This window comes from Danio rerio, chromosome 4 (assembly GCF_052040795.2).
Source record: "Danio rerio strain M-AB ecotype USA chromosome 4, GRCz13ab, whole genome shotgun sequence".
NCBI lineage: Eukaryota > Metazoa > Chordata > Actinopteri > Cypriniformes > Danionidae > Danio > Danio rerio.
In genome coordinates this window covers 54,381,482-54,392,500 of record NC_141024.2, presented here as the reverse complement: position 1 = coordinate 54,392,500, position 11,019 = coordinate 54,381,482, and the positions used below count along the sequence as shown (strand labels likewise).

General features: G+C 38.8%; 1 protein-coding gene and 1 long non-coding RNA gene across 2 annotated transcripts in view; both read left to right on the top strand.

Moving 5' to 3' along the window:
• Positions 1-1,651, top strand: part of LOC148682167 (uncharacterized) — a 3,630-nt gene extending 1,979 nt beyond the window's left edge. Inside the window, exon 2 of the long non-coding RNA XR_015942997.1 lies at positions 571-1,651. This is a non-coding gene — a long non-coding RNA (uncharacterized LOC148682167). The remainder of the gene's footprint in view (positions 1-570) is intronic.
• zgc:174180 overlaps positions 1-11,019 on the top strand; it is an 83,622-nt gene that overhangs the window by 42,664 nt on the left and 29,939 nt on the right. The gene's annotated exons all lie outside the window — the stretch shown is intronic.

The following is an 11,019-nucleotide window of genomic DNA, read 5'->3' as shown; positions in this document are numbered from 1 at the left end:
ATGTGTCAAGCCGGGTGTAGTGTGAGTTGTGGCCTGCTGTATGTGGGCCAGATGTGGCCCGTATGTGTCACGCCGGGTGTAGTGTGAGTTGTGGCCTGCTGTATGTGTGCCAGATGTGGCCCGTGTGTGACACCCCGGGTGTAGTGTGAGTTGTGGCCTGCTGTATGTGTGCCAGATGTGGCCCGTATGTGTCACACCGGGTGTAGTGTGAGTTGTGGCCTGCTGTATGTGGGCCAGATGTGGCCCGTATGTGTCACACCGGGTGTAGTGTGAGTTGTGGCCTGCTGTATGTGGGCCAGATGTGGCCCGTATGTGTCAAGCCGGGTGTAGTGTGAGTTGTGGCCTGCTGTATGTGGGCCAGATGTGGCCCGTATGTGTCACGCCGGGTGTAGTGTGAGTTGTGGCCTGCTGTATGTGTGCCAGATGTGGCCCGTGTGTGACACCCCGGGTGTAGTGTGAGTTGTGGCCTGCTGTATGTGGGCCAGATGTGGCCCGTATGTGTCACGCCGGGTGTAGTGTGAGTTGTGGCCTGCTGTATGTGGGCCTGATGTGGCCCGTGTGTGACACCAGGTGTAGTGTGAGTTCTGGCCTGCCGTATGTGGGCCAGATGTGGCCCGTTTGTGACACCCCGGGTGTAGTGTGAGTTGTGATCTGCCGTATGTGGGCCAGATATGGCCCGTGTGTGACACACCGGGTGTAATGTGAGTTCTGGCCTACCGTATGTGGGCCAGATATGGCCCGTGTGTGACACACCGGGTGTAGTGCGAGTTGTGGCCTGCTGTATGTGGGCCAGATGTGGCCCGTGTGTGACACATCGGGTGTAGTGCATGTTGTGTATTTTTAGTTCCGGTTTAACTTTAAATTAACGGGAGCCTTTGAAGTGGTTACAAATGATTAGAAATTGAAAATCAAAGTTAATTTGTCTTTCTAAGTCTGTACACTTTCGTTTTATGAAGTAGAAAATAGAAAATAAATATTGTAAATTAATGTAATGTGATGCAAGGATTTACATTTTTCCGATTGGCTACGTCTGCCTGTGGACTGCATACCTAATGAGTGGGAGGGACTTTTCTCTCAAACAATACACAGACTCTGATGTGAAGCATCAGCAGTTCTGTGTTTCCTGTGTTTTATTAACATTATTGTCCCTCATCAGGCAGTGAGAGCGCTACACCTTCTCTGAAAATAATAACATTGGATGTTCTAAATAAGACTTTCTGAGATTGAAAATGATTCTTTAGGTTATTAAGAATAGGAATAAGCTATTGCTTATCTGGGAAAGTATATGTTTGTAACCTTATCACATATTAATTCAGTTTATTTCCTCAATAATGGATATATTTTTACTTTAAGGCTGCTATGAATATAAATTTATATTATCTGTTATATGTAAATGTTCCAGCATGAGTAAAATTCTTTTTTTTTTCATATTACCTGGTATGTCTATAAATGCAATGAGTTTCATAATTTATTATGTTTTGATCCATTAATGTTTTGTTCAGTTTCTCCATTTGAATGAATTAAGACAGTGTCCTACCGCCACCTACTGGGTGGATTTAATTTGCTATCAGTACTACTTTTTAATTAACAATTTTACAAATGAATTCATAATCTAATAATGCTGAATTAAAGTGCTGTTTTCTTGGTGTTATTTTTTGCAATTCTACATTTTTATAATCATTTTTTTTTTTATTAAATGCCATATACAACATTGTTCTTTTTTATTTAATTTGAATGATAAATAGACATAAATGTTTTGTTTATGAATAAAATAACTATATAGAAAAAAATGTCAGAGAACTGAGCAGTAGAATGTGAATAACAGGAATGTGTTCATGAATAAGCTGATCTTTGTAAACAACACAGTTTTATTTACTTATTCTACAGAACACAAAAAATAAAAAAAATAAATCTGACCAATTTTAATGCGCACACCTAACCCCGCTCCTTACCCTACTCACTTTGATGTCACTAGCTCTATTTGAGTGCATTGTTTCTGACATTGCATGTCAAACTGTGTGTCTCAGCTTGCATATGCAAGTCTGCAATCAGATACTAATGCTTCTGCAACACAGCCCTGAGGGTACAATCCTCAGTGCTGGGAAACACCACACATTATCTTAATCACAAACTACAGCAAATTTAGTTTATCCAAAATTCACTTATACTGCAAATTTTTGCACTATAGAAGAAACTGGAGGAAACCAACAGAAACAACATGCAAACTCAACATAGAAAGGCCCAAAAGTCTATCCTGGTTCTGTGTGTGTGCACCTGAAACAATGTCAACAAATTTTATAAACAATATGCTATTAATAAGCATGTTAATTAGCAATTAGTTGATTGTAAATATATCTTTAAGTGTTATAGTTTTTATATAACAAGCTACTGAATATTAAAAATAACAGTAAATATTTTAGAATTACAGCATGTTACATAACAGAGCAAGGACATGTTCACAGTATGTCTGATAATATTTTTTCTTCTGGAGAAAGTCTTCGACTAGAATAAAAGCAGTTTTTAATTTTTTTAAAAGTGTTTTAAGGTCAAAATTATTAACCCCTTTAAGCTATATATTTTTTCGACAGTTTCAGAACAAATCATTGTTATAAAATAACTTGCCTAATTACCCTTACCCTAATATATATATATATATATATATATATATATATATATATATATATATATATATATATATATATATATATATTTATTTATTTATTTATTTATTTATTTATTTATTTATTTATTTAAAAACATAATCATAAACTGCCCCCTGGTGGCGAATATGTGTTTCGCTTCATCCTTGCATTACGGTGGATTGGGCGGAGCCTCGTGAATGACGGTTAATTTTTTCAAACGAGGAAGTGAAGTCAAGTCCGCCATTTCATCTTCTTCTTTATATCGGGTAAGTTATTATTTTAAAATCATATTTGTGAGATATTTGTCGTCAGGTAATGTTTTTATTAGTTAGAAAAGCCCCTGTTTTGAATAGTGATAAAACTGTAACTTATATGTGGACAATATGGCTAAAAACGGCTAAGAAAGATGGCAGCCGTCAGTTCAGTAACGTTAATCTGTTAAGTTGATTGTGCTCGGGGTTTTAACAAATTCATTTAAGTTACAATTGTCCTTTTACGCTCGTCATTCCCAATTAAATGATCAATAAGACGTGTTATATGAAGAACAGCGTCGAAACGGGAGCTTGAATGAATGAATCATATGCTGTCCGTTTTATACAGTTGTAATAGGTGCCGAATTCTGCTTTTGTATTGGTTTTAGCTCAAACACTGAACGAACAGTCTCTTTTTGGTAACGTTAATCCTAATGATCTTGATTTGCTTGTTAATGTGTGTTTTTATTCAGCAAAAGTTTGCAGAGTAACGTTATGTGGTTCATGCTGGCCACTGTTGAGACTGGTCTGCATTAAAAAAATTTAAAGCCAAAACGTTTGAAAAAAAAAAATCCACAGTTGAAACATAATGTGTTAAATGACTTATGATGGAAATTAATTAGCTAAAAAAGAAGGCTAAGTGTGTTATGAAATATTAAACCTTGTTAAAAAATAAAATCAATTGTGTTAAATAAGCTTAAAATCCATATCTTATGTTTTATATTACTTTAAAACAGCCTGGAAACTGAATTGCACCATTAATCTTGTACATATGTATCAAGTACAAACAAATGGTTTTGTGGCAAGTAAAAATAATATTTTTATAAATTGATTGTATTGTATTAATTTGTTACAGAAAAGAAAGGAATCATGCAAGGATGCAAGCTGAAGGAAAGGACAACTCTCACATCAGTGCATTACTAATTGTTTTACTTCATCATCAAGCACACCAGGTACAATATTGTACATATTTTGTAACTTGTATATGTCAGACTGGTTGTTGGGAACTGAAATAATATATTTTATGTTTTATTTATTATTTATTTATTGCTGCTATTTTATCACTGTGTGAGGTCATAGCTTATTTAAAATATCTATTATTAAAAAAATCATATTTTAAAGAAAGTCTAAATGTTTCCACAAGGTAATTTATTGAATTGTTTTCTGAAAATGTAAAATTTGACAGTATTGGTGAGCTGGAAAAACACAGTCTGTTGACGTAACTTTAAAGTAGATTAATTTACCTTGGATCGCATGTTTAAGTTATAATTTCAGAGTGAAAAATGTAAAAGAAAACGATTGAAAACAATGGCATAATGATTTTGCTTGTTCACAAGAGGTACTTGATTTATTTTTCCTGTAGTGATACATAAGTTTTTAAGACTAATGCTTGACACTTACATTTTAAAGGGATAGTTCACCCAAAAATAATGACATCTTTTATCCTCCACTTGTTTCAAAATATTTTTTTTTGTTCTGTTGAACATAAACTCAGGTGGTGCGGTGCACAGTGGATAGCTCTGTTGCCTCCCAGCAAAAATGTTTCTGGTTCGAGCCTCAGCTGGGTCAGTTGGCATTTCTGTGTGAAGTTTGTATGTTCTCCCCGTGTTGGCGTGGGTTTCCTCAGGGTGCTCCTGTTTCCCCCACAAGACATGCGGTACAGGTGAATTGGGTAAGCTAAATTGTCCTTAGTGAATGTGTATAAATGAGAGTGTATGGGTTTTTCCCAGTGATGTGTTGCAGCTGGAAGAGTATCTGCTGCGTAAAACATGCTGGATAAGTTGATTGTTCATTCCATTTTGGTGACCCCAGATTAATAAAGGGATGAAGCTGAAAAAAAATGAATGAACACAAACCCAGTTTTTCCTACTATGTATATCAATAGTTACAGGTTTCTAACATTCTTCAAAATATCTGCTTTAGTGTTTAACAGCTTCAAACTGCTTTGAAACAAGTAGAGGATGAATAAATGGTGGCAGAATAGTAAACTATATCTTTAAATGTTTTATTCTGTAAGTTATGTGTATTCATATTTGTCTTGTCTTTTGTCATATTGTCCTTTTAGCTCAGATTGTGATGGACCTGGAATGCGACACCAGTTACTCTTAAAGCCTGATTTATACTTCTGCGTCAGGGGACCGGCGTAACCAACGGTGCATGCAACGCGCATGGCTGTGCATTTATACTTCTGCGCGCTGTCTCTGTCGGTCTGCATTAACACTTCCGAAAAGCTAGTTGGCAGTGAGGTTTAAATGTTCCTCTGTGTCGAGTTTCTTCGCTACTTTTTTGCTTTTCCTGAACACTTCCGGGATGTACAAGTGGCTCAAACTCGCTCATTTTGAGGCAGGAACCGGTGGACGTACAACAACTTTAACTATGAGGTAAACACAAAACAAAACTTTCTATCCGGAGCTCCTTCACGGTACTCCACACTTGTAAACAATCGCTCGCTCACATTCGCGCTGCTATCAGTCCCGCCCAGACTTGTCAGCGCTACCAAGCTGACCAATCACAGAGCTTACGCTAGGCGTCGTTGCGACGTGTAGTTACATTTTTTGAGAAGTGCGTGACGGCCACGGCGAAGGGCTATGCGTCAGCGCCATAGCATACGCCGGCGTTTGACGCAGAAGTATAAATCAGCCTTAAGTCAAGAACCAAATGAAGCACCAGAGTACAGATTATGGAGGTATCTGAAGTTGAACTAACTGGAAGCATGGAACCATACTAATAAAGTTCCTTAAGGTAAAAGCACCTGCTTTATTTTGATAGGAAGTATTTTTTTATAGAGTTCTATTGTTTTATTCTTATTCTAATTTTATTTTATTCATATACTGAATGGAAGTCATTCAAATTTCACAACAAATGTTTTGCAGATTGAATATAAAATATAATGCATTATTTCTTTTGGTTATTCTTTACATCTATATATGGGCAAGTATTTAATCAATGAAAATAATTTTAAACAACTTAACTAAACAAATTACTCTGTTGGACCCTAATATTTAAAATAGCAAAATCCTCAAACTAACACACACTCTTGTGAATGCATTCTCACATTCATACACTCACACTCAAAAACACACATTCATACAACAGTCTGTCTCAGTCTGACTCACACACAACATCCTCTCCCACATATTTTTCTAGCAAACCTCCACCACAAGCTTGTCCTTTTATGTTGCTTTTATTTAAAATATTTTAGAGCATGATATAGTCCAGGTTTTTATGACTAAGTATTTTTTTTCCATTCAGCAGGTTCCTTGTAAAGATTAACCCAGGGAAGGATCGAAAGTGGAGAAGACCAGATCAAGAAAGACTACATCAAGATCTGCGGTCAGTTCAAAGGTACTTTCACTAATTACCAAGATTTCAGACTATGAATTGATGGAGAAAACTTTGAGTGTCAGATCTTCCTACATCGCCTAGCAAAAATTCTTCCCAGTGTCTTGTAGTAGAAGTGATGTAGTCAATCGAGTTTACATTATTTCGTAAATTGCTTTCTGATTTAATAAAAAATATATTAATCAAACTTGATTAATGTAAAAATTTTGATGAAAAGGGCATGTTTTACTAGAGCTTTTAGCACAAAGGCACCCCTATCTTGGAATATTGCTGTGTCTGACGTCACAGGGTTGGTATGCTAGAAACTTTTTTGAATGAGGTATTTGTATAATTTATACATAGTCTGTCTTAAAGCGTCACTAAATTGTACAGGCATTACAGGTCAAAGCAATCTGTTGTTACATTTATCAAAATAAACAATAAGGCTCTCAAAACACTGCTTTGAAAAATGTAGAAAATGTAAAAAAATATTTCAAATATTTTATAATATTAATAATATTATAAGGAAGTATAAAACCTTCCTAAGCTTGAAAATATACTAAACTTCCTTAAAGGAAATAAACTTCCTTTGTTAGTGCAAATTCCTTTTTATGTAGTCTTGTAATTAAACAATTAAACCATTCAAACAAGTTTACACTTAAAAAAGGTCCGTAATGAAAATCCGATTTTTTTTTTGCAAATGTAACTAACTAAAATAGTACCATGTACTTTTACTCTGTATTAGTATTATTTACTAAAATTTGTTTTATTTTAGCAATATAATAGTATTTCTAGTCCTTTAATTTAATGTAATTTAATTTTCAGTTCTCTTTCCATCTACAAAAACATTGAAAAAATAATTTCACAAGCACATTTAAAATAGGTTTAATACTATGAAATTTTATATTAATATTATTTTTTATTTTTTATAAATTGATAGGTAGTTCCTATGGAATGTTTTTATGTATTGCTGAGAATACATTTCAGGTGTTCAATACGTTGCTTGTCAGTCTTAAAAAAAAAAAAAGATAGGTGCTTAAAAAAGTGCTTAAAAGTCCTTAATTTTAATCGAGTTGTGCCTGTATGTACTCTGCAAACAGCACCTTTTAATTGTTGTCTTCTCCGATTTTCAGGATGTTTTGCATTGGACTGTTTTTTTTGGCTTTGACCCTTGCTTGCCCCTGACCTCACTCTTGGACTGCCCTGTTGGATTTTCAGTTTATTTAATAAAAAAAAATTTTTTTGGTTCTGGGTAGATGCTAATAAATATTTAATTGTAATTATTTAATGTAAATCAAAGGCGGCAACACCAAGGCTCCAAAAATACAAATTTATTAAATTAAAAAGGCTGACACAGAGCGTGAAACGTTTCGAGCCGCCGGCTCTTCATCAGACAAATTATTTTTCGTTGTAATTTTTTAAATAATATGTTTTTGTTAAATATGCGATTTATGTGTTTGTTCTGTCTACTCGTACTTGTTTATCTTGTTTTTGTAATTATCATTTGTTTATTTGACCCTTGCCTCGCCTCTGATCTTGTTTTTGGATTGCCCTTTATATCTTTTTAATTATTGGTTCTAGTTATATGGTTATGAAATATTTGTTAATTTAATTAATATGCATTTTATAAAAAAATATATATATATTTTCTGTGTTTTTTTCTGTATCTATTTATCTAATTTGTATATACATTTGTGTCACGGTTGTGGATCTATCTGCTCTTCATTTGAAGTGTCTGCGTTGTGTGACAGTTCATTATTTATGGTATGTGTTTCTAAGTGTGTGTGCTTCTCTCTCTGTGCTTGTGTGGGACTCGCGTGCCTGTCAGTGGGTGTTTGTTTTCGTGGCATCAGCTGAGCGGTCACATGATCCTTGTTACCGGAACTATTGCGTGTCACCGCTCGGCTGTTAATCAGCGCGCTACAGGTGTAGCGCATTTTTGTGCCTATAAATGTTCAGCGTTCCTGTCTCACTTTGTCAGTTCGTTGTATGCTCACGGTGTTTTGTCTTTTGTCAGGATCCTCTCGCTGGTGGTGAGTGGCTCGGTTGCTTCCTCGTTTCACTTTCGGATGCTTCCGGTTCCTTTGATGATGACTGTTTGATTCACTCTGTTGACGAGTGTCATGAACTTTCTATCGGCGCTGCCGACCAAGATCGCTACTGTTATTCCTGCTAAAAGACTGTGTACTTCCAGCCACTCACCATTTTCTCTGTCTTTTTTCTGTGATCTTCATTAAATAACTTTTACTTGCAATTGGGTTCCACGTCCTGATTATTGAGCGTCACAGAACGAACTGACCAACATGGACCCAGCAAGTGCCGCAGAAATTCAGGAGGTGCTTTCACGCAGTGTCGCCAGGATGGATCATCAAGACCAACAGATGAAAATGACCAGCCAAGCCATCCAAGCACTGGTCAATCAAGTTTCGGAGCTGACTACACAAGTCCAACGACTCAGCTCGGGTCTCAACGCCGGATACTCCTTACCAGCTCCCTCCGTCGACCCACCAGCCAGCCCGTTGGTCAACGAAACTCCCCGAACCACCGAACCACGACTACCTCCACCACAACCTTATGCAGGTGAACCCCATTTATGTAGAGCCTTTATTGCCAAATGTTCACTTTACATATCTCTTCAACCATCATCTTTTCCCACCGAAGAGAGCAAGGTGGCGTTTTTAATTAATCTATTGACTGGCAAAGCGGCATTATGGGGAACCACGGCGTGGGAGAAGAAACTTCCCTGCTGTCTGTCTTTTAAGTCGTTTTCAGAGGAGCTCAAGACGGTGTTTGATCAGGCTGCTTCGGGGAGGGAGGCATCCAGACGTCTCGCGGAGCTTCGCCAGGAGGATCACAGTGTGGCGGATTACTCCATTGATTTCCGCACCCTGGCGGCTGAGTGTGGCTGGAACAGTGAAGCCCAGTGGGACATGTTCTTTCACGGACTCGCGGACCACATAAAAGACGAAATTTATGCTTTGGAGCTGCCCAAGACGTTGGACGGTCTCATCAGTCTGGCTATAAGGGTGGACAACCGTCTGCAGCGCAGAGGCGTTCACAAGGAGTTCCGTCCTCAGGCCTGCTTTCCAGAGGCTACAACCCCCGATCCGGAACCTGAGCCCATGCAGGTGGGAAGATTTCGCCTCTTGTCGGAGGAGAGACGTCGTCGTCGCACAGGGGGACTGTGCATGTACTGTGGGGTTGGTGGTCATTATGCAGCCGTATGTCCAGTCAAGAACAAACCATCCACTGGTAAGAGTTTTTTGGTGGGCGAAATATTGACTGGGAAGGACACTTCAGGTTCCACTTTTCTACCCATTAAATTGGGAGTTAACTCGAACTTTCATTCCTGTGATGCGCTCATCGATTCAGGTGCTGAAGGGAGTTTTATCGATTCTGATCTAGTTAATAAGTTAAAAATTCCTTGTTTTCCTCTTTCTTCACCCATAGCTGTTCATGCACTTAGTGGACTACCTCTTCCTACTATCACGCACATCACGGCCCCTATTAGACTTATTACTTCAGGAAATCATACTGAAACTATTTCCTTTTTTCTCACTAAGACTGTTAAGAATCCTGTCATTCTGGGACATCCGTGGTTGGTGTTACACAAGCCACATATTAACTGGGGCCACAACACAGTCTTTTCTTGGAGCGAGAGCTGTCATAAGTCTTGTCTATTGTCTGCTTGTTCCACTGTGTCTTGTTCTGTGTTTCAGGAAGAGCAGGTGGATCTGTCAAACGTGCCCCGTGAGTACCATGACCTGAAGAGAGTGTTCAGTAAGTCCCGGGCTGCTTCTCTACCTCCTCACCGTCCCTATGACTGTGCTATAGACTTATTGCCAGGTACGTCTCCGCCTAAAGGCAAGTTATATTCGCTGTCTGTTCCAGAGAGGGAGGCCATGGAGAAATATATTTCTGATTCTCTAGCAGCCAAGATCATCCGCCCGTCTTCTTCACCGGCGGGGGCGGGATTTTTTTTTGTGAAAAAGAAGGATGGTTCCCTTCGTCCGTGCATAGACTATCGAGGGCTGAACAGCATCACGGTTAAGAATACTTATCCTTTGCCGCTGATGTCTTCAGCCTTCGAGCGTCTGCAGGGGGCGAACTTTTTCACAAAATTAGATCTTCGCAATGCTTATGATTTGGTTCGCATAAGACCCGGGGATGAGTGGAAAACAGCGTTTAACACCCCTAGAGGGCATTTTGAGTATTGCGTTCTGCCCTTCGGCCTTTCCAACGCTCCGGCTGTTTTTCAGGCACTCGTCAATGACGTGTTGAGAGATATGATAGATCAGTTTATTTATGTCTACCTGGATGACATTCTGATTTTTTCCCACTCTCTCCAGGAGCACATTCAACATGTCAGACGAGTGTTGCAGAGGCTGTTAGAGAATGGGCTTTATGTCAAGGCGGAGAAATGCGTTTTTCATGCACAGTCGGTTCAGTTCTTGGGACATATCGTGTCAGTCGAGGGGATGCGCATGGATCCAGAGAAGATTCAGGCTGTGGTAGATTGGCCAACCCCAGATTCCCGTAAGGCCCTGCAGAGGTTTCTGGGTTTTGCCAATTTCTACCGGCGTTTTATCCGCAATTTCAGCCAGCTCGCCACACCTCTGACTTCCTTGACCTCCTCCAAAACGCCGTTCAGGTGGTCCAGTGCAGCCGAGGCTGCCTTCTCCAAACTAAAAGGCTGTTTCGTTTCAGCCCCGATCCTCATTGCCCCTGACCCTTCCAGGCAGTTCGTGGTGGAGGTCGATGCGTCGAAGGTTGGGGTCGGAGCCATCCTGTCCCAGCGTTCCGCC